Below are 20226 nucleotides of genomic sequence, written 5' to 3' on the forward strand. Positions count from 1 at the left end.
CAGCTCACTGCAACCTCTGCCTCCTGGGTTCAAACAATTCTCCTGCCTTAGTCTCTTGAGTAGCTGGGATTATGGGCGCCCACCACCACACCTGGCTAATTTTTGTATGTTTAGTAGAGACGGGGTTTCACCATGTTGATCAGGCTGGTCTCGAACTCCTGACCTTGTGATCCACTCGCCTCGACCTCCCAAAGTGCTGGGATTACAGATAAGTGCCACCGTGCCTGGCCTATTTTTAAGTTCTCTGTTGAAAATGCACCTCCTGAGTGTCTGCGCCCGACCGACTGCTCACCTCCCTCCTGCCCTTGTCCCTGCCACTTCCCCTTCCCCGCTTGCCTCACATCCCTTCTTGATATACTCCTGGGCCACACCTTGGCTTTGAATCCCCAGCTGAGAAGCTATTGAAGGTTTTGGAATAGAGGATGCTGCCACCTACCAGTAGCCCAAGTGGGGTCTCAGCTTTAGAGAGGTGGGATCTGAGATGAGGACAGCCTGGAGGAGGCAGGAAGGACCTGGAAGATGGGGAGGATGAGAGATAGGAGCAGGATTGCAGGTCATTGCTTCATGAAACCCAGGACCCATGTCCACAGCTGCCCACCAACACGCCAGGCCCAGGCCAGCACAATGCTGGGCAGCAGGGGCTCGGCGTCCTGCAGAGTCACTCTTGTGGCTGGTAGGCAGAGGCAGAATCCTCATATTCTAGCAGTCCCAGATCTCGGCCACTCACGTAGGACCTTCCAGAGCCTAGGGAAGGGTTTCTTCCCAGCCCACAGATGTCAGCGAGACTTTACGGGCACTCAAATGGCAGCCCAAGAGCTGGTTTGATTCGTTCCATTTTACAGATGAGGAAAATGAGGCTTCAGAGTGAAGCCAGCCGAGAGGCACAGTAAAGTAAAAGGACCAGTAAAGAGCTAGACTTTTAGCAGCCATTTGTAGCATCAAAGCCTAGAGATGTGCATTCTCGCCAGGATCTGCCACTGACCAGCCAGGTGACCTTGGACAAGTCACATCCCTTCTCAGGTTCTTGTTTCCTCACCGGCAAAGTGAAGGGTAGACTAGATCATTTCTGCCATCCTTTGAGCTTAAAAATTATCTCTGACTCTCTTCATCTTCTATCCCAATTGCCTCCAAAGTGATCTATGCAAGATGCACATTGGGGTGCAGGAAAAAATATCTAAACAAATAAAACAAAAAAAATCAGCTTTACTCACATTTGCCAGGTGGAGACACACTCCCCAGCTGGGGTGTCAGGCAGCCTCGTGTCTCATGTGGTCCAGGACTCTCCAGAGAGAAGGGGAAACACTCTGAGAAAGGGTAATGACCTTACTCTTTGGTCTGTTTTTGGAAGTTATCCCAATTAATTAACCTGGTTAATTAATCCAGGTTAATCCAGACTAATCCAGATTGGATTTACAAATTATATTCACCACTTTAAGCTAACTAGCCCTTACAAAATGGACACGTGGTTTTTAAAGATTCCTACTGAAAAATTGTGACTTGTTAGTAGTGCTTACTTACTATGCTAATAATGCTAGTACATGAAGACAAGGAAATGGAAGAGGTTGAGTGCCGGCCTGTAATCCTGGTACTTTGGGAGGCCAAAGCAAGAGGATCGCTTGAGGCTAGGGATGTGATACAAGCCTGGGCTACATAGCAAACCCCTGTCTCAAGAAAAAGTTTAAAAATTAGCCGGGCATGGTGGCACATGCCTGTCGTCCCAGCTACTCAGGAGGCTGAAGCAGGAGGATTGCTTGAGTCCTCCTCAAGGGAGTTGTAGGCAACAACGAGCTATGATGGCACCACTGCACTCCAGCCTAGGTGACAGAGCGAGACTCTGTCTCTAAAAAATTTTTTTTAATAAAAACAAATTTGAAAGAGAAAAAAAGTGAGAGAATTAACACTGGGGTTTCCAGTGCAGTCACTTCATCAGCCACAAGACCCAGGACAAAAACAGTGACAAGCTAGTAAGTCTGACAAGAAGTCAGCTCAAGTTTGTTTGTTTGTTTATGTTAGGGGACATTTTGAAATACGTATTTACAGTCACTCTGGTTAGTGATGAATCTCACTCAGTGTACGTTTTGTCTTGCGAGGTTTGATAATGGTTACTTGTATAGAATATAAGATAATGGGGTGTGAGCTCAGTTTTTTTGTTTTTTTGTTTTTTGTTTTTTGTTTTTTGGTTTCTTTTCTTGTAGAAGAAGTGAATGATCAAAAAAGTTTGGAGATCACCTGAGGTCAGGAATTTGAGACCAGCCAGGCCAACATGGTGAAACCCCATCACTATTAAAAATACAAAAAAAATTTGCCAGGTGTGGTGGCACATGCCTGTAATCCCAGTTTCCCAAGAGACTGAAGCAGGAGAATCACTTGAACCTGGGAAGCAGAGGTTATAGTGAGCCAAGATTGTGCCACTGCACTCCAGCCTGGGTGATGGAGCCAGACTCCACCTCAAAAAAAAAAAAAAAAAGGTTTGCTCTAACCTCCTGGTCTTTTCCTTGCTCCTGCCACCTCTGACACGCCACCACGTTTGTGATCAAGCATTGTTCCAGCAGAGTAGGATTTCTCTATTTTTCTACCCATTCCCAGACCCCATGGGAATACCTCTGTCCACAGAGCCCAGCACGAGGGCTGTCTCCAGCTGGGCACTTGGAAAATGTGGGTGGAGTGAATGCACTCCAGTTTTCCCCTCGCATCGTGGGGGCTGCTGATGCTCTGCAGGCCTTTCTAGCAGAAAAGACCTAAGGTCTGCCATCATTCCCAGCCTAAAGCACTCTCTGGAGAAACACAGTTCACCTTTCAAAGCTGTGAGTCCAGGAGAGCCTCGATAAGACCACTGAGCCCTGAGCTCACAAGTATAAGGCCTTTCTTTCCTAACCATCTTTGGAATTTGTCCCTCCACAGACGAGTTTCCACTATTACTTAGAGCAACACAGATAAGGAACAAAAATGTTTGGTACTGTATCCAGGTATAGGAGGACAGGACTCTGTTCTGTGTTTTAGCACACTCTTTTGGACTGGGAGGCTGGAGACCTGGATCTTGTTCCTGCTTCTGCCCTGTGTGGGTGGCCTTTGGCATGCTGACTCCGTTTCCTCTTTCTGTACCCCATGATCTCTTGGGGTCTGGCTAGTGCTGTTTTTCTGAGATGTGACATCGGGAATCCTTTTGGGGACCCGCTCTACTGAGCAGTTCTCAGCCCCCATCTGCAGAGTCCGAGTATGACCCGGAAGACAGGGACAGCTTGGAGCATATGGGCAACCAAAATGGGGAGGACGTGGGAAACCAAGTCACACAAGAAACTCCCCAACCCTGAGTGGAGCCATCCCAGGGACCTGAGTCAAGAGGTCTTCGATCTCTGGAAGGCTGTCATGGGGCAGAAGCAATGGATGTGGCTGGCGGGGCTTCAGGAACAGATAGGGCAGTGGGGAAAATGGTAGATTTCTGTTCAGCAGACGCGAGGAAGTCCACCGGTTGAGCATGTCTTCCCCCAGCAGGGGTGAGCTCCCCATCGCTAGACTGGTACGAGCCAAAACCCTCAGACTCTTCAAGTGGGGTGCTGGAGAAAGAAGAGCAGAATTCTGGGGTATTGTATTTGGTGCTTGCCCCTAGATGTAATAAAATTATTTGGGAGAGAGTGGGTCTGGCTAAAAATTGAAGAATTCGAGTTTTAGATTCTAAATCAGCACTCATGGGTTGATAAGGGCACAAGGCTTTCTCTGCTTTCATTCGGTTCAGAGGGTTTTGGTGCTTCCCAGCACAGGTGACACCCCTCATCCCTCCCCTGAATGTGTAGATCTTTAGATATTGCTGCTTTGAGGAAAAATAAAGGACCATGAACACTTTGTGCTTCATAGTTTAATCTGTAAGCCCTGTTCAAAGCCCATATTCATTTTTATTAAATGTTCATTTCAATCCATGAGTGCAGGTAAATAACTTAGGACAGTGCCTGGCTCACAGTGAGTACTCAATAAAGGTTACCATTATTTACTTGTTTGGAGTTTAGTTATTTAACAGATACTTACTTTGAGTTTACCATGTGCCAGGCTGGGTTCTAAGTGCTTGACAGATATTAACTCATTTATTGTTATCATCCCCATTTTATGGATGAGAAAACCTAAGTCCAAGAGAGGTAGATAACCGGCCCAATGTCTCCCAGCTGGTGTGTGGTACGGCTGATGTCTGAGCCCGGCAGGCGGGTTCCCAACCATGTCAGTAGCCACTGTGCTGCTGCCTCTCGATGCGATTGTGTCGTGTAATAAATAAACCAGCCCCTCTGCATCCATTCTCCCTCAGAGCCTCCCTACAGCCTCCGGAGGGCGACAGGCAGGGATGCTCCTGCCCATTTAATGGGTTGAGACACTGGAGCCCAGAGAGAGGCTTTCACAGCATCACACAGCAAAAGGGGGCAGAGCCTACTGAAGCCAGGTCACTGACCTTGGAATATCTATGTGCCCTCCCTGCACAGAGCAGGGCTCCCTGCTGAAGGCCAGTGGGAGTTGGTGCTAATTAGGGGGGCCCTGGTCCCTCAAGGGGCCCTTCCTTCACCGGGAGGAGGGAGGTTGGTGGGAAGAGCCACGACTCTGCCAGGGGCCTGGGGAAATATCGTCCAGGCATGTCCTGAAGCAGGGAGGCTCCTGGTGTCTGGGGAAATAGCAAGGCCTCCTCACCCTACCAAGCCCCTCTGCTGGGCCCCTGGCAGAGATGGCCCTGAATAGCCAGGAGTGAAAGGGGAAGCAGACAGGGAGGGCCATCCCGCACCCCGCCCCCTGCTTTTGAAGTCACATCAGGGACCAACTCTAAGGTCAAGGGTCGAAGGGGCTAAAAGAAGTAGGAGCTCCGAGGAAGTCAACATGGAAGCAGAGCTGTAGCTGCCAGGGAGTTCAGGAAAGCTGTGGGCTGATACCTAGGTGCTATTATTTCTCTTTTCTTTATTTTTTTAATGATGGTGATATATACATACCAAAGTTTACCATTTTAACCATTTTTAAGTATAAAATTCCATGGCATGATGTACATGGCCATTGTGCAGCCATCTATGTTAGTCCACTCTCACACTGCTATAACAACATACATACCTGAGACTGGGTAATTTATAAAGGAAAGAGGTTTAATTGACTCACAGTTCCACATGACTGGGGAGCCTCAGGAAACTTACAATCATGACGGAAGGTGAAGGGGAAGCTGGCACCTTCTTCACAGGGCTGCAGGAGAGAGATAACTCACAGGGGAAACTGCCGCTTTTCAACCATCAGATCTCATGAGAACTCCCTTAGTAACATGAGAACGAGCTGGGGGAAACCGCCCCCATGATTCAATCACCTCTCACCAGGTCCCTCCCTCCACACGAGGGGATTACAATTCGAGGTGAGATTTGGGTGGGGACACAGAGCCAAACCATATCACCATCACTGCCAAGATTTTTACATTTTGACTTCACAGTAGTAGCCTACTCTATTCTTTAATGTTTTTGTTTACATGTGTCAATGAAGAGCCTATGTTCAGACTGAAATATATTTGACAAAACAGGAACATACATGTAGGAGACTAACACCTGGCTGGGCCCTTGTCAAGCACTGCTCTGAGGCATTTTATATGAATGAACAATTCCTTGATAAGGTAGGTGCCATCATGGACCCCGGTTTACAACTTAGGAAACTGAGGCACAGAGAGGTTTAGGAAAGCTACTCAAATGCTTGCCTTGGCCCACTGGTTGCTGCCATTTCTTGAGAACTTTACCATGGGCCAGGGCTACACGCTCTTTTTTTTATTTTTGAGGGGGGGTGGTGGGGGTAGGGGGACAGAGTTTCGCTCTTGTTGCCCAGGCTGGAGTGCAGTGACGCAATCTCGGCTCACCACAATCTCTGCCTCCCAGGTTCAAGCGATTCTCCTGCCTCAGCCTCCCAAGTAACTGGGATTACAGGCATGCGCCACCATGCCCAGCTCATTTTGTATTTTTAGTAGAGACGGGGTTTCTCCATGTTGGTCAGGCTAGTCTCGAACTCCCGACCTCAGGTGATCCACCCGCCTCGGCCTCCCAAAGTGCTGGAATTACAGGCATGAGCCGCTGCACCCGGACCAAGGGCTACATGCTCTGCTCCTTGCTCATCTCATAGCAACGTGGCGATGTGGTACCGAGACTTAGAGAAGGGAAGTGAGTCTGGATTTGGATCCACGTTTCTCTGACTCTGAAGCCCGTATCTTAAGCACGTGTACTGGGCTGCGAAGCTGTTATGGGACAGCAGACACAATAGGTGTGTTTTGTTTCAGCTGTGGAGCACCACGAGAAGGAGGACGGAGAGGATTGGGACTCCCGGTTCTGGAGTGCTGGCCTCAGAGCATGCAATTTATATATTGAGAAGAAGACTTAAAAGCCAAGGAGCAGAGCCACAGTGGCCACCAAGTTGGGGGGTGGTTGAGTGCTCATGGAGCTCTTGGAGTTTGGACAGGAGTTCCTGCTGCTTATTAATCATGTAACCTCAGAAAACTGACGCCGCTCCTCTGCCGAGTGTCCCGGCCACACTCACAAAGTGGAGATGATCCTCCGCACCCCCAGGTGGTTGTGAGGGGTAAACTGAGCAATTGTTGTGAATCACAGAGCTGGGCTGTATAGCAGTAGTTCTCAAAGAGCAGCCTCTGGGCCAGAGGCTTCCTAGTCACCGGGAACTTGGTTGGAAGTGCAGATTCTCAGCTCTCACCCACGCTGCTGAATCAGAAACTCTAGGGTGGGGCCCAACAATGGGGGTTGGTTGGTTTGTTTGTTTTTTGTAGAGACAGAATCACTGTGTTGCCCAGGCTAGTCTGGAACTCCTGGCCCTAAGTGATCCTCCCACCTCGGCCTCCTAAAGTGCTGGGTCACAAGCGTGAGCCACCGCCTGGGTTTGTTTTTTTCCAGCCCTCCAGGTGCTCTGAGCACCCTCAGATGCTCTGCTGTGACACAGCAGGCAAACACATGTAAATGCGATGGGGCCACCTGTCCTCACAGCCAGTCTTGCGGGCAGAAGTGCCTTTCCCGCAGGGGCACTGACATCTTTCCTGCACTCTTTTCATCCTCATAAACCCAGACTGCTGGCACTGGAAATCTGAAAAGGGCAATCAGTCTGGCCTCCTGCCTTTCTGGCCTGCAGGCCCAGCCTGAACAAACAATTTAGGTGGAGCTCCTGGAGGCTGGAGGCAGAGAAGAGGTACCTGGCCATCCTCTCCTGCCAGCTGTTGCAGACTCTGCCTGGGGAACCGATTACGGGTGAGCAGAGGCATTTATCTCCATGTTAACAAGCAGGCGAGAGAGTAGCAGAAGAGAACTTCACATCTCCTTCCCGCTGTGGGGCCGAGCTTGGAAGTGGGGCACCGGGTCGAGCTCAGAAGTGGGGTGTGGGGCTGAGCTCGGAAGTGCGGTGTGGGACTGCCAGTATCTGCAGGAGCAGGCAGGCCCTCAGTCGTATGTGGGGACTCTTGTCGCAGGGCAGTCACACCCTTTTCCTCCTGAGTCCAAGCACAGAAGGCCTCAGAATTCTGCCCCTCCTCCTCACGGGGTTCTGCAACCCCTCCAGCCCACTGGAGCTGGACATAAAATGAAACCCACTAATTTCTTCCTTAGATACCAGCCCAAAGTTGAGGAAAGAAAATCGTTTCCCAAGCTCAATGTCCTAACTTCCTAATTGCAGGGGTTAAGTCAACTTCGGCTCTGACCATGTCACACCCCCAGTTACAAACTTCAATGCCTCCCCACTGTCTTAGGTGCCACCTCCTCAGCACTGCGCCTCCAGCCTCTCTCCCAGCGGCAGCCCCATTACTGGCCTGCATTTGCTCAGACCCAGCCTCCCCACCCCAGCGCGGCAAGCTCCTGGCTCCATGTCCGCACACCACAGCCAGGCGTGACCTAGCACAGCACCTTCTACCCCAGTGCCTCCGTTTCCCTCCTCTGCTGGGCTTGCTCTACTTGACCTTGAAGGCTCAGCTCAGTCGTATCCTCCCAGGGACCCTCCCTAACTCCCCAGATTTCCGTCTCCCTGCTGCAACTTGCAACGCTGGCTTTAGGCCTGGTTCCTGAATTGAGCTTGCTGATTACGTAGGGGCCTCCCCCATCCTCTGAGCTCCCCCATAACTGACGCTGTCTGGGTCTGCCCATGCATCTCCCCTACAGTGCCCAGCATGGCATCAAGCTCAGAATGGGCACTGATGATGTTGGCTGAACTGACTCTGGGCCCCAGGTCCCTGAGGCAGGAAGAGTGAGGGCTGATTTGTGGGTCCATGCTGAGAACAGAATGCAGGACCCCTGGTTGGATGCCCACCCCAGGACCAGAGTTACCGAGCTTCAGCCCTGCCTCGGGCTGACTGTGGGACCCGAAGCAAGGCGCTCTTCCTCTCTGAGCCTCAGTGTCCCTCTCTGTCCAAAGACAGGTCCGAAAGCTCTGTGCCAGAAAGTGGACAGTGAGCAGGAAGTGGAGCCATCAGATTTTCAGCCTCCTGGAGGTGTCTTGGAAAATCCCCAGTGACCCTTGTTGCTTGAAACTCCCAGATAAGGAGATTGTGGGGCAATAAACCTGTGTGGAGTTTTGGTCAGGGCTTGATTTGGGGGATTAAACAGAAAGAAGCTCTGCTCTGTCTCCAGAAGGTCCAGGCAGGACAAGACCTTCTCAGGACAGCTGACGGCTGGACAGCTCTGTCGCCCTTGTGGTCCCGCGTGTGTCTGGCGTGTGCAGGCTGCAGCGCCCTCCACAGACTGTCCTAACAGGTGGGTAGGGCAGGGCTGTTACTATTATATGGATAGAAACAGAAAGCGGGAGAAGGGATGAGATTTGCCCAAGGTCATGGAGCGAATTGGTGTCAGAATTAGGATTCTCGGCTGGGCTCGGTGGCTCACACCTGTAATCTCGGCACTTTAGAAGGCCAAGGTGGGCAGATCACCTGAGGTCAGGAGTTCAAGATCAGCTTGGCCAACGTGGTGAAGCCCCTTTGCTCTACTAAAAATACAAAAATTAGCCAGGCATGGTGGTGCACGCCTATAATCCCAGCTACTTGGGAGGCTGAGGCAGGAAAATCACTTGAACCCCAGAGGCAGAGGTTGCATTGAGCTAAGATCAGCCATTGCACTCCAGCCTGGTGACAGAGCGAGACTCCGTTTCAAAACAATAACGACAACAACAATGAAAGAATTAGGATTCTCCAGCCTGACCAGCACACCTGCTATGACAGTGATAGGCCCAGCCCCTTGGCTCCTAGCGCCCCAAGGAGGGATTGGAAAGAAGCTGCTGGTGTGAGTGAAAGCTCAAGCCGGGAGTCAGGTTGGCCTCCCCCTGGGTACCCACAGGGTTGTAGGTGGGCACAGCAGAAGGGGAGAACCATCTAGGGTTGACAGTCCTATGGGTGTGTTGGTGGGGGAGGAAGGAAGAGAAGGAAAAAACGCAATGGGCAGGAAAGGAGGAGAGGAGGGGTGCTTCCATGAGATGAGCTCCTACTTTGTGCCGGACACATGCAAGGTCTTTTACGTACATGATCTCATTTAATCTTCTACATTCTATAAGAAAAATATGAGGATACTCTAATGTTACGGCATAGAGACAAATAGGGGTCCAGGGCCTGAATCTGGTGCCTTCTTTTTCCCTGCCTTTGACTACCTCCCCAAATGTCAGGATGGGACCGCATGGGATGGAGAGACTGCTCTGTCTGAGAGCTGGGGAGGCTCCCTGGAGGTGGTTCTGTTGGAGCTGGGCCAGGAAGGTGGGGTGATAGGAAGGGGCTTTCTAAGAGCCCTGCTAAGAGCCACCCAGCGACTTACCTGGGCTGGCTTAGTTCTAGGTGGAGAGAGGGGGTGAGCAAAGATGGATTATCTGGGGAAATGATGCTTCTTTATTTTCTTTTTGCTTCTCCCCTTCTCTTTTGAAAACCATGATGCTGGGCGGGCACGGTGGCTCAAGCCTGTAATCCCAGCACTTTGGGAGGCCGAGATGGGCAGATCACAAGGTCAGGAGATCGAGACCATCCTGGCTAACACGGTGAAACCCCGTCTCTACTAAAAAATACAAAAAAACTAGCCGGGCGAGGTGGCAGGCGCCTGTAGTCCCAGCTGCTCAGGAGGCTGAGGCAGGAGAATGGCGTAAACCCAGGAGGCGGAGCTTGCAGTGAGCTGAGATCAGGCCACTGCACTCCAGCCTGGGTGACAGAGCGAGACTCCGTCTCAAAAAAAAAAAAAAAAAAAAAAAAAAAAAACCATGATGCTTTGAGGGGAGAGCAGACAGACCAGTTTGTCTCAGAGAACAGGTCTAGGGAGATGAGAAGGAGGTCAGAGACTCAGGGGGAATGTAGGGACCTCAAAACCCAAGTCCAGCAGAGGACTTTATCCTGAGGCAGAGGTGACCCGGGGTGGGTTTTAAGGGAAAATGCAGGCCCAGAGTTGGGGGTGGAATATGTGAGGCCTGAGTCCCCAAGAAAGAAGGCTGCTCAGGCCTTGGCATGGCCTGGGAGAGGGGTAGAGAGCAGGTGGGGGCCGTGGGGGCAGGGCTGGGGAGGAGGCAGGGCAGGAGGAGGTGGCTCTGGGCAGTGTCAGATGTGGGAAGGAGGCACTCCCTCAGGCCTAATCTCATCAGGAAGAAAGAGGCCTTGTCTTGGTTTGCTCTCTGACTCAATCTGTACTTCCTGTGGGCCTGCAGAGAGGCATCTGTGCTGGACCAGAAGGATGGGCGGCGCGGGGGTGGGGAAGGCGGAGACCTGAGGACAGGACTGTTTGCATTTGCTGGCTACAGACAGCTTCTGCCTCACTGGTGATGGTCCATCCCCAAAGGAGGGTCCCTGGATGGCTGCGCTCCTGCTTCCCTGCCTGGGCTGTGCTGATGGAGAAAAAGCAAAGGGCTCCTTCCCCTGCCCCTTCACCCCCTCCCAGGCCCCTCAGCACTAGGGCAGGGCGGGGCCTTCTGGCCTCCACCCGGGAAAGCCCAGCCCAGAGAGATGCACAAATGCACTCTCTTGGATTCTTTTTGATCAGTAGGAATTGTCAGCTATAGCCTTCTGCATCTGTGTGTCTGTTCCCCCATCATCATGGTTTGCACCAGGGGTTGGAACTCTCACGAGCCACTCGGCCCCTGGCAGGCTGCTTTATGCTTTCTGGTTTGGGATTTTTACTTAGATCCCCAAAATGCTGGGCCCCCGGCATGTACCTGTTCTGTGTTAAATCACATCTCAGTGTCCTGTACACATTGGGACCACAACAATCTTACTAGCCAACGTCTTTTGAACACTAAGTATGCACCAAGTGTCACTCTGGATGCTGTGCGTCTCACCTTATGTAAGTGTCCAGGAACCCCTGAGAGAGAGTGTGGACCTGTGACTGAACAGCCTGGCTTCAGATTCCAGCCCAGCCACTAACTATGTGATCTTAGGCAAGTTATATAACTTATCTGTGCCCTGTTTCCTCATCTTAAAAATGGGGCTACGACAGTACATGCATGAGGGTTGAGTTAGTATGTGGAACATACTTAACACCTAGTCAGCAATATAGGTGTTAGCTATTATGTGTATTTGTAGTGCCTGATTTTCCTGGTGAGGAAATAGACACATTAAGTAACTTGCCCAGAGTGGCAGATAGGAAATGATAGAGCAGCACTGTCCAACAGAACTTTGTTCAGAGATGGGTGGGTTCTTTAATTACACTGTTCATTGGGTGTTGCTTATATGGTTTCATCTGTGATTATTAAGCACATGTGGCTTTTGAGCTCTTGAAATATTGCTAGTGTGACTAAGGAGCTGGATTTTACACTTTATTTAATTTTAACTCTAATTCAGAAGCCTTGTGGGACTAGAGGTTCTGTGTTGGACAGGGCCATTTAGAGTCAAGATTAGAACCCTGACAGTCAAGCTCCGGGGCCTGGGCCACTTTTGTGCTCTCCTGCTTCTTTCTTGCTTAAATATTTTACAGTGGAAATGTAAAGACACATACAAAATGAAAGAGAAGATTCAAATGAATCCTCTTGTACCCTCACCCACTTTCAGTAGCCATCAGCAGCCTGTTTCATCTCTACTCGCTTATTCCCTCCTCCTCTGTCCAACAACCCCAAGTTATTTCAAGATAAATCCCAGATGTTATGTCATTTCATCTGAATATTAGGTATATGTCTCTAAAAGATAAAGACTCTTGTCTAATATAAGCACAGTATTATTACCACGCCTAATGACAACAATTCTTTACTACTGTCAGGTGCCCACTCAGCTTTCCCTGATTGCTTCCTGATGCCTTTTTGCAGTTGGTTTGTATGAATCTGTATCCACTCAGGATCCGCACATTGCACTTCCTGCTATGCCTCTGATCTCTTAAGCCTCTTCTGAACTATAATGACCCTTGTCCCTTTTTCCTTGTCATCTTTAAAGAAACTAGATATTTTAAAATATATATATATATATTTCATTGTACTAAAATACACATAGCATAGTATTTGCCATCTAAATCATTCTTAAGTGTACAGTTCAGTGGTATTAAGTACACTCATACTGCTGTGCAGCCACCACCACCATCCATCTCTAGAACTCTTTTTATCTTTCAAAACTGAAGCTCTATAGCCATTAAACGATAACTTTTCATTCCTCCCTACCCTCAGCCCCTGGCAGCCACCATTCTACTTTCTGTCCCTGGGATTTTTGCCTACTCTAAGTAACTCATATAAGTGGAATCACACACTGTCTTTTTGTAACTGGCTTATTTCACTTAGCATAATGCCCTCAAAATTCATCCATGTTATAGCATGTGTCAGGATTTTCTTCCTTTTTCTTTTCTTTTCTTTCTTTCTTTTTTTTTTTTTTTTTTTTGAAACAGGATCTTGCTCTATCACCCAGACTGGAGTGCAGCAGTGTAATCATAGCTTACTGCAGTCTCTAACGCCTGAGCTCAAGTGGTCCTCCCACCTTGGCCTCCCGAGTAGCTGGGACTGCAGGTGTGCGCCACCATGCCCAGCTAATTTTTTTTTTTTTTTTTTTTTTCTAGTAGAGATGAGGTCTTGCTGTATCACCCAGGCTGGTCTTGAACTCCTGAACCCAAGCGATCCACCTCATCCTCCCAAAGTAGAATTTTCTTCCTTTTGAAGGTTGAGTAATATTTCATGGTATGAATATACCACATTTTACTGATCCATTCATCTGTGGACGGACACTTGGGTTGATTCCACATTTAAGCTATTGTGAATAATGCCACTATCAACATGAGTGTGCCAATATCTCTTCCAGACCCTGCTTTCATTTCTTTAAGGCTGTATATCCCAGAAGTGGAGTCGCTGAATCATATGATCGTTCTATTTTTAAATTTTTGATGAACTGCCATACTATTTTTCATAGCAACTGCACCATTTTACCTACCAACAGTGCACAAAATCAGATTGTTTCAAATCAAATTGTTTGCTTGCTTGTTGTTGAGTTGTTGGACTTCTTTATATATTCTCAATAGTAACACTTTATCAGATAGATTTGCAAATATTTTCTCTCATTCCATATGTTGCCTTTTCACTCTGTTGCTAGTGATACAAATATAAACAAATTGTTAAATACAAACAAGTTGTTAATTTCCATGAATACAATTTGTCTATTTTTTTTCTCTTTTGTTGCCTGTTCCTGGTGTCATAACCAAGGAATCATTGCCAAGCCCAATGTTGTAAAGGTTTTGCCCTTTGTTTTCTTCTAAGGTTTTTTATAGTTTTAGCTCTTCTGTTTAGGTCTTTGATGCTTTTTGAGTTAATGTTAAAAACCAGAAAATTTAGCATATAGGATTTCCTGTGTTTTTTTCCTGATTGCATCTGTGTGGCTGTTGAACATGTTTCTCCACACTCTGTGTGTGTAATTACATACAAAGACTCGGTCAATATTGGGTTTCATTTTTTGGCAAAGCCACTTTATAAGTAGTGTTTCCTGTTGCTTCATATTAGCAGCACATAATGTCTGGTTATCTCTTTTAGTGATACTAAGATTGGTCAGTGGGTTCAGGTGTTGCCAACCCATCCATTACACCACTGAGTCTCAAACTTGAAGCTGGGGGGCTGGTTAAAGCAGAGCGGTGAGCCCCGCCCCCAGAATGCCTGATTCAGTAGGTCTGGGATAGGAGGCTTGAAAATTTGCAACTCCAAAAAGTTCCCTAGTGATATGGTTAATTGGGGACTACACTTTGAGAACTACTGCATCACATCCATGATGTGTTTCTGTTATCCTTGCTCCTAACATGCACTGGAATCACATGGGAAGCTTAAGCAGTGCTGGCATCTGGATTCCCCACCCAGTAGTCTGATTTAAGTGATTCTAATGTGCAAAGTTGCAAGCCCCTGCCCTGCATGTTAGCAGTCCCTCAAGGTTACACCATCTCATCTCTTCCTGCTCTTGGCCATTTTCCTAAGAGGTATGAACATGTGGAGAGCAGTGACTGAATTATTCATCTCTGACCCCTCCGAACCCTGCTCCTGACACAGCTTGGCGCAGAATAAGCACCAAGCCAATATCGGATGAAGATTGGAGATTGAATGAAATCCTCTTCACCTCTCTCCTTTTTTTTTTTTTTTTTGAGACGGAGTCTCGCTCTGTCACCCAGGCTGGAGTGCAGTGGCTGGATCTCGGCTCACTGCAAGCTCCGCCTCCCGGGTTTATGCCATGCTCCTGCCTCAGCCTCCCGAGTAGCTGGGACTACAGGCGCCCGCTGCCTCGCCCGGCTAGTTTTTTTGTATTTTTTAGTAGAGACGGGGTTTCACCGTGTTAGCCAGGATGGTCTCAATCTCCTGACCTCGTGATCCGCCTGTCTCGGCCTCCCAAAGTGCTGGGATTACAGGTTTGAGCCACCGCGCCCGGCCTCACCTCTCTTTATAAAGCTTCCTGGATTATTCTGCTTTGAAATTTCTATTCTCTGGTTCAGTATGTTGGGCTCTTTAAGAAATAGATTCTAGAGTCTCCTCTCTTGCAGGCAACTTGACAAAGTCAGGGCTGCTAGGGATTTACAATAGAATTGTTATGTGTAAGCCAGGCACAGTGGCTCATGCCTGTAATGCCAGCACTTTGGGAGGCTGAGGTGTGAGGATCGCCTGAGGCCAGGTATTCAAGACCATCCTGGCAACAGAGTGAAACCCTGTCTTTACAAAAAAATTAGCCAAGCATGGTGGTACATGCTTGTTCATAGCTATTCAGGAGGCTGAAGCCATAGGATTGCGCGAGCCTGGGAGGTTGAGGCTGCAGTGAGCTGTGATCACACGTCTGCACTCGAGCCTGGGCAGCAAAGTGAGGCCCTACCTCAAAAAAAAAAAGAATTGTTACATACAGACCTTGGTGGTGGTGGTGGTGGGAGAGTGACCAACTTATCCCTGTTTGCCTAAGTAAGACTTCCCCCAGTTTAGCACTGTAAGTCCTGCATCCCTGGAACCCCTCCACAATCCCAGGCAAACCAAGACAGTTAGTTACCCTACTTCTGTGGAGAGCGGCAAGGATCCTTCTTGCTTTGAAGGAGGGAGGAAAAATTACCCTGTGGGGTAAGACTCTTAGGTCCTAGCACCCTGGATCCCGCTGTATCACTTCAGACCTTGTTGCTGGCCAGTGCAAGGCAAAAGTTAAGACACCTTGTGCCAAGAGGTGGTGGTTTAAACCAGGGCCTGGCCTCAGATTCACAGAGGCCAGTTGTGAATAAAACCCTTACAAAGGAGAAGTAGCTGAGCCTTGTATTTGTTTTCTTCCTGCCTGGTGAGAAAGGAAGGTGCTGTGGGAAATGGTTACCCAGATGCCTAGGTTGGCAGCAGGGTGGCCTTACCCTCCATGGGCTTTGACTTCAGAGCCAGATAGCCCTCCCGCAGTGGGTGGATCAGAGACCCCATAAGGATTCTGGATGACAAAAAAGAGCTTTCCCAGCAAGTCTGGGACCAAGGCCAGGATCAAGATGAACTGTGACGGATAATAGTGGGTCAGGGATTGGAGTCCAGGTGAGGGAACCCCCATAATGAGATGTGGACTGTGTGAAATTCTCAGCCTTTGTAGAGCACCTTCACGTAGAGCGGTCTTTATCCTGATTAACGGTGACCTCTTTTCGATTTTTTGAAACAACTGGGTAACTTGTGGTTCTAATCTTCCCTAACTGTGGCTATGACATAAGTGTGGTGGTTCAGACCCTCTCACCAGGCACTTACAGGTGGCAGCTCACTGTGCCCACAAGTCAAATTTTAAGAGAGAGAAAAGATAAAACTTCAAATATTATATGTGAAACCACAAATTTACAAAGGGGAACTGGTAGCCAGCAATGCCTACCCATCCTGTTCAAAGACCAAATCAGGTCATTTCATTCTTTCCTTAAAGCCACAAACAATATAATTAATGAATAATCTATTATAATGGTTTGCACCACACCCAGTTTGGGTTCAGTTTCAGCCACCCTGCAGCTAACCCTTGTCCTGCAATGAGTTTAGGGCTGGGCAAGGAAGAGGGGCCTTTGGAACAGGCAGGAAACTCTCTCTGTCTCTGTCTCTTTCTATCTCTCTCTCTCTCTCTCGCTCTCTCTCTCTCTCTCTCACACACACACACACACACGCATACCCCACATGTATGTCACAGAGGAGCACATTGCATAGCAGGAAGCGGTGTCTCTGAACTAGTCCTCAGACTACTTCCCACCTGCACTGCTCATCATAACTTGACTTCAGTCTAGTCACTTCCCTTGCACCTCAGTTTTCCCATCATCAAATGGGGAAAATAATCCCCACCTACCTTGCAGGAGAGTTGTGAGCCACTGTCAGGCATTAAGAAATAAACTCAAGGCCGGGCACAATGGCTCACGCCTGTAATCTCAGCACTTTGGGAGGCAAAGGTGGGTGGATCACCTGTGGTCAGGAGTTTGAGACCAGCCTGGGCAACTTGGCAAAACCTTGTCTCGACTAAAAATACAAAAATTAGCTGGGCACAGTGGTACGCACCTGTAATCCCAGCTACTCTGGAGGCTGAGGCAGGAGAATTGCTTGAACCCAGGAGGCGGAAGTTGCAGTGAGCCGAGATAGCACCACTGCACACTCCAGCCTGGGCAAACAGAGCCAGACTCCTTCTCAAAGGAAAATAAAAAGAAATAAACTCAGTGCGATGCAAAACCCAGAGATGACTAAATCGTTTTTGGGAGTGGGGAATTCACAGGCCTCGGAGCCTAATCCCATGGCATCAGGCCCACCAAGCCTGCATGGGATTGCAGCAGCAGAATGGATGCCACCTCCTGCCTTGTGCCCCAGCAGTCTGTCCCAGAGTGCCACACCTGAGAAGGCCTGCTGTGGCTTTGATGTGGGCCCAGCCAGATGGAATGGGGCAGGATAGGACGAGTGGCCTGGGATAGACCTGGCTTGAATAGGCTGTTCTGGCCCAGCCTGTGGGTGAAGGGCCCGCTACAGTACTTACTTGTGGACAAGTGCCTGCTTGTAGGGAAAATGAAACTCCTGTTCTCTGAATTGCTGAATCATTAAAATCATGCATGCACTGATACACGCATGCGCTCATGCACGTGTATATACACAGCCTCAGTTAAACATCCAAACGGATGCACATGTGCATGCACACCCACAGGAGGACACAGGCAGTCATGAACATCCTGATGGATGCAGTTCTTGTGCACACACAGTACGCACACAGGCCAGCACGCATGCACAAGCTTCACCCGTGCACATACACATACACTTCCATACCACACACAAAGGGAGAGGTAGCTGGCCTTGCTAGCGGCTGCCCCACCCCCTGCTTGTGTAATTTCCCTTCCTGGCAGCAGGTCTGGAAGAATCTTAGCAGTGCAAATTAAGAGTTAGGGTGGGGAGAGGATTGGGGGTTGGGCAGAAGGGCATTGATGTTCACGCTCCTTTGCTGTCAGCTGGCTTCATCCACGGGGAAGTGGGGCGCCTTTCCAGAGGGGTCTAGCTAGCTTCCTGGGCCTCCTTTTCCTTCTCTGTAGAGTCGGGGTGGTCGTGATCATGACAGTTCCTCTTAGGGGCAGAGGTGAGATCCAGGGCTGTGATGGGTCTGAAAGAGCTATTATCATCATGGGTATTGTCTGTGAGGACCTGGAGCTGCAGGCTCAAAAGCTGCAGGCTTGAGACAGCTGAGTTCAGCCCCCAGGCCTGCTGTTCACTAGCTGTGTGACCGGGTTACTGGCCTCAACACCTACATCTGAACCGGGGAGCAAGGTAGCACCCACTTGCTCTATTCATGCATGGAAAGCATTTGGAATGGCACCTGGCAGTTTGTAAGCACTCAAAAACCGTGACTTCTTATTGCCACAGAGGTGACTGTGAGCTTGGGAGGTGTTACCCAGGCCTTTCACGGCCTCCTCACTCCTCCTGGATGGGGAGTGGCTCTCAGGAGTTGGGCCAGACCCCAGTTACCCCCTGCAGGTGCACAGACAGGCTGTGGAGGGAGAGAGCTCAGAGGGTCCAGAGGGGCCAGGGCTGTTGTTAATGTAAGGTCGTGTCGATTTCAGCGACTACCCCAGGCCCGCCACGTGCACTCAGGCACCACATTTGGTTGATCCCACCTCCTTGGTATTTCAGTAACATCCTCTCCCCACCATCCTGCCCACGTCACTGCCCTACTTCAGCCCAGGTGACCATTGCCTCTCACCTGCTCTAACCTTTCCTCTGCTCAGTAGTCAGAGGAAAATATGAAAATTAAATCTGTTCCTCTATCTCCCCTGCTTTATTTATTATAATTATTATTAATTATTTTTGAGACAGAGTGTCACTCTGTTCCCTAGGATGGAGTGCAGTGGTGCTCACTGCAACCTCTGCCTCCCAGGTTCAAGTGATTCTCCTGCCTCAGCCTCCAGAGTAGCTGGGACTACAGGCACGCACTGCCACACCTGGCTAATTTTTGTATTTTCAGTAGAGACGGGGTTTCACCATGTTGGCCAGGCTGGTCTCAAACTCCTGACCTCAAGTGATCCACCTGCCTCAGCCTTCCCGAAGTGCTGGGATTACAGGTGTGAGCCAACACGCCCAGCCTCTCCCCTGCTTTAATTTCTCCAGTAGCTCCCCACTGCCCTCAGAGTTCGGGTACCTGAGACAATCTGGGTCCTGCCTCCTTCTCTGTGGCCATTCCAAGCACAGGCAGCCACTTGCCATCTCCATGGGCCAGACTTGCATAGGCTGTATGAGTCAGGATGGGTCACTGTGCTCCGTGACAAAGAACCCCTTATCTCACGATTCACTCTACAAGTGTATTTCTCTGTTGCACTGTAAGTCAGTAGAAGAAAGTGCTCTGCTACACACGCTTCCTGAGGGACCAACCACCTTATGGCCGCACCATCTGAAACATGCACCCTTCTCATTCCCTTCGGCCAAGGACGAGAGTCCTCGAGGGTCACAGGCAGGTTTCATGTGCTTTGGCCTGGAAGTGACACACATCACTGCCTCCCATGATCCATTGTCTAATGGGTCATGGGAGGCAGTGATGTGTGCTATGGCTGCCTGACTGCAAGGGGCCTGGACATGAGGGGAGCAATGGGATGTCTGGTGAGCATCACCAGCTGCCACAGACAGGTGCACTCCCGCCACCCCTAGCCGTTGCTCAAGGTGAGGCAGGGATGGGGGGCCTGGAGTGGAGCCTGCTGATTTGCTCCTCACTTTCCCACCCCCAGCCCAGGCCCAAGGCGGCTCCTCCACTGCCACCAAGTTGCCAAGACCCTAGGGAGGTCATTTGTCCTTGTTGTTCCTTTCCAAGGGGACCCCCAGTACCCATTTCTCTCAAAACTCACTATAGAGAAAAGATGTACTGCTCCTTAGCAACTTGTGGCTTTTATCTTACAGACATCAAATAAATCCCTTTCTGATTCTGTTTTCCTTGTTGAATTGGCCACTAGGAAGCTCAGACCCAAATCTAAGGTCTACCTCCTCTGTGTGGTGGACCTGGCAGCACACCTAACTTAACTCCTCCTGCATTTCAGGTGATCTCTTTTTACCTGCGTTTTCCTTGTGTCCCTATTTTTTCTCTTGTAGCTTTTTCAGTTCCTTCTATCTTGTGTTCTATTTCTGTGAGTCTTCTTAAATCCTTTCTGGAATCACATGGGCATTAATTAGTCAGTCCATCCCTACATTCTGTGCAGCTTCCTGTAGCTCTGGCAAGAGCAGCCCCGGTTTAGGGCAAAGCTCCCAAAAGGAGAGTTGGAATTTCTGAGCTTTGCAGGATACACAAGCCCCTGCAAGGTTGACCTGCTACCTGGTTCTGTCTAAAGGGCTTGCCTCAGGGGTCAGGCCCTGATCGCTGTGACCTGC

The 20226-nt window shown here is 49.5% G+C and overlaps 2 protein-coding genes across 3 annotated transcripts in view; both read left to right on the plus strand.

Annotated features, from left to right (window-relative positions):
- Window positions 1-20226, plus strand: part of TRIM14 (tripartite motif containing 14) — a 131646-nt gene that overhangs the window by 39922 nt on the left and 71498 nt on the right. The gene's annotated exons all lie outside the window — the stretch shown is intronic.
- The window catches only part of CORO2A (coronin 2A), a 71889-nt gene that overhangs the window by 13246 nt on the left and 38417 nt on the right, over window positions 1-20226 (plus strand). Inside the window, exon 1 of one of the 2 annotated variants that reach the window (XM_050762161.1) lies at window positions 8637-8729. The exons of the other annotated variant lie outside the window; for it this stretch is intronic. The gene's annotated coding sequence lies outside the window, so the exon portion shown is untranslated. Of the gene's footprint in view, window positions 1-8636; window positions 8730-20226 lie in introns of those variants that run through there. 2 annotated transcript variants of the gene reach the window in all.

This window comes from Macaca thibetana, chromosome 15 (assembly GCF_024542745.1).
Source record: "Macaca thibetana thibetana isolate TM-01 chromosome 15, ASM2454274v1, whole genome shotgun sequence".
Taxonomy (NCBI): Eukaryota; Metazoa; Chordata; class Mammalia; order Primates; family Cercopithecidae; genus Macaca; species Macaca thibetana.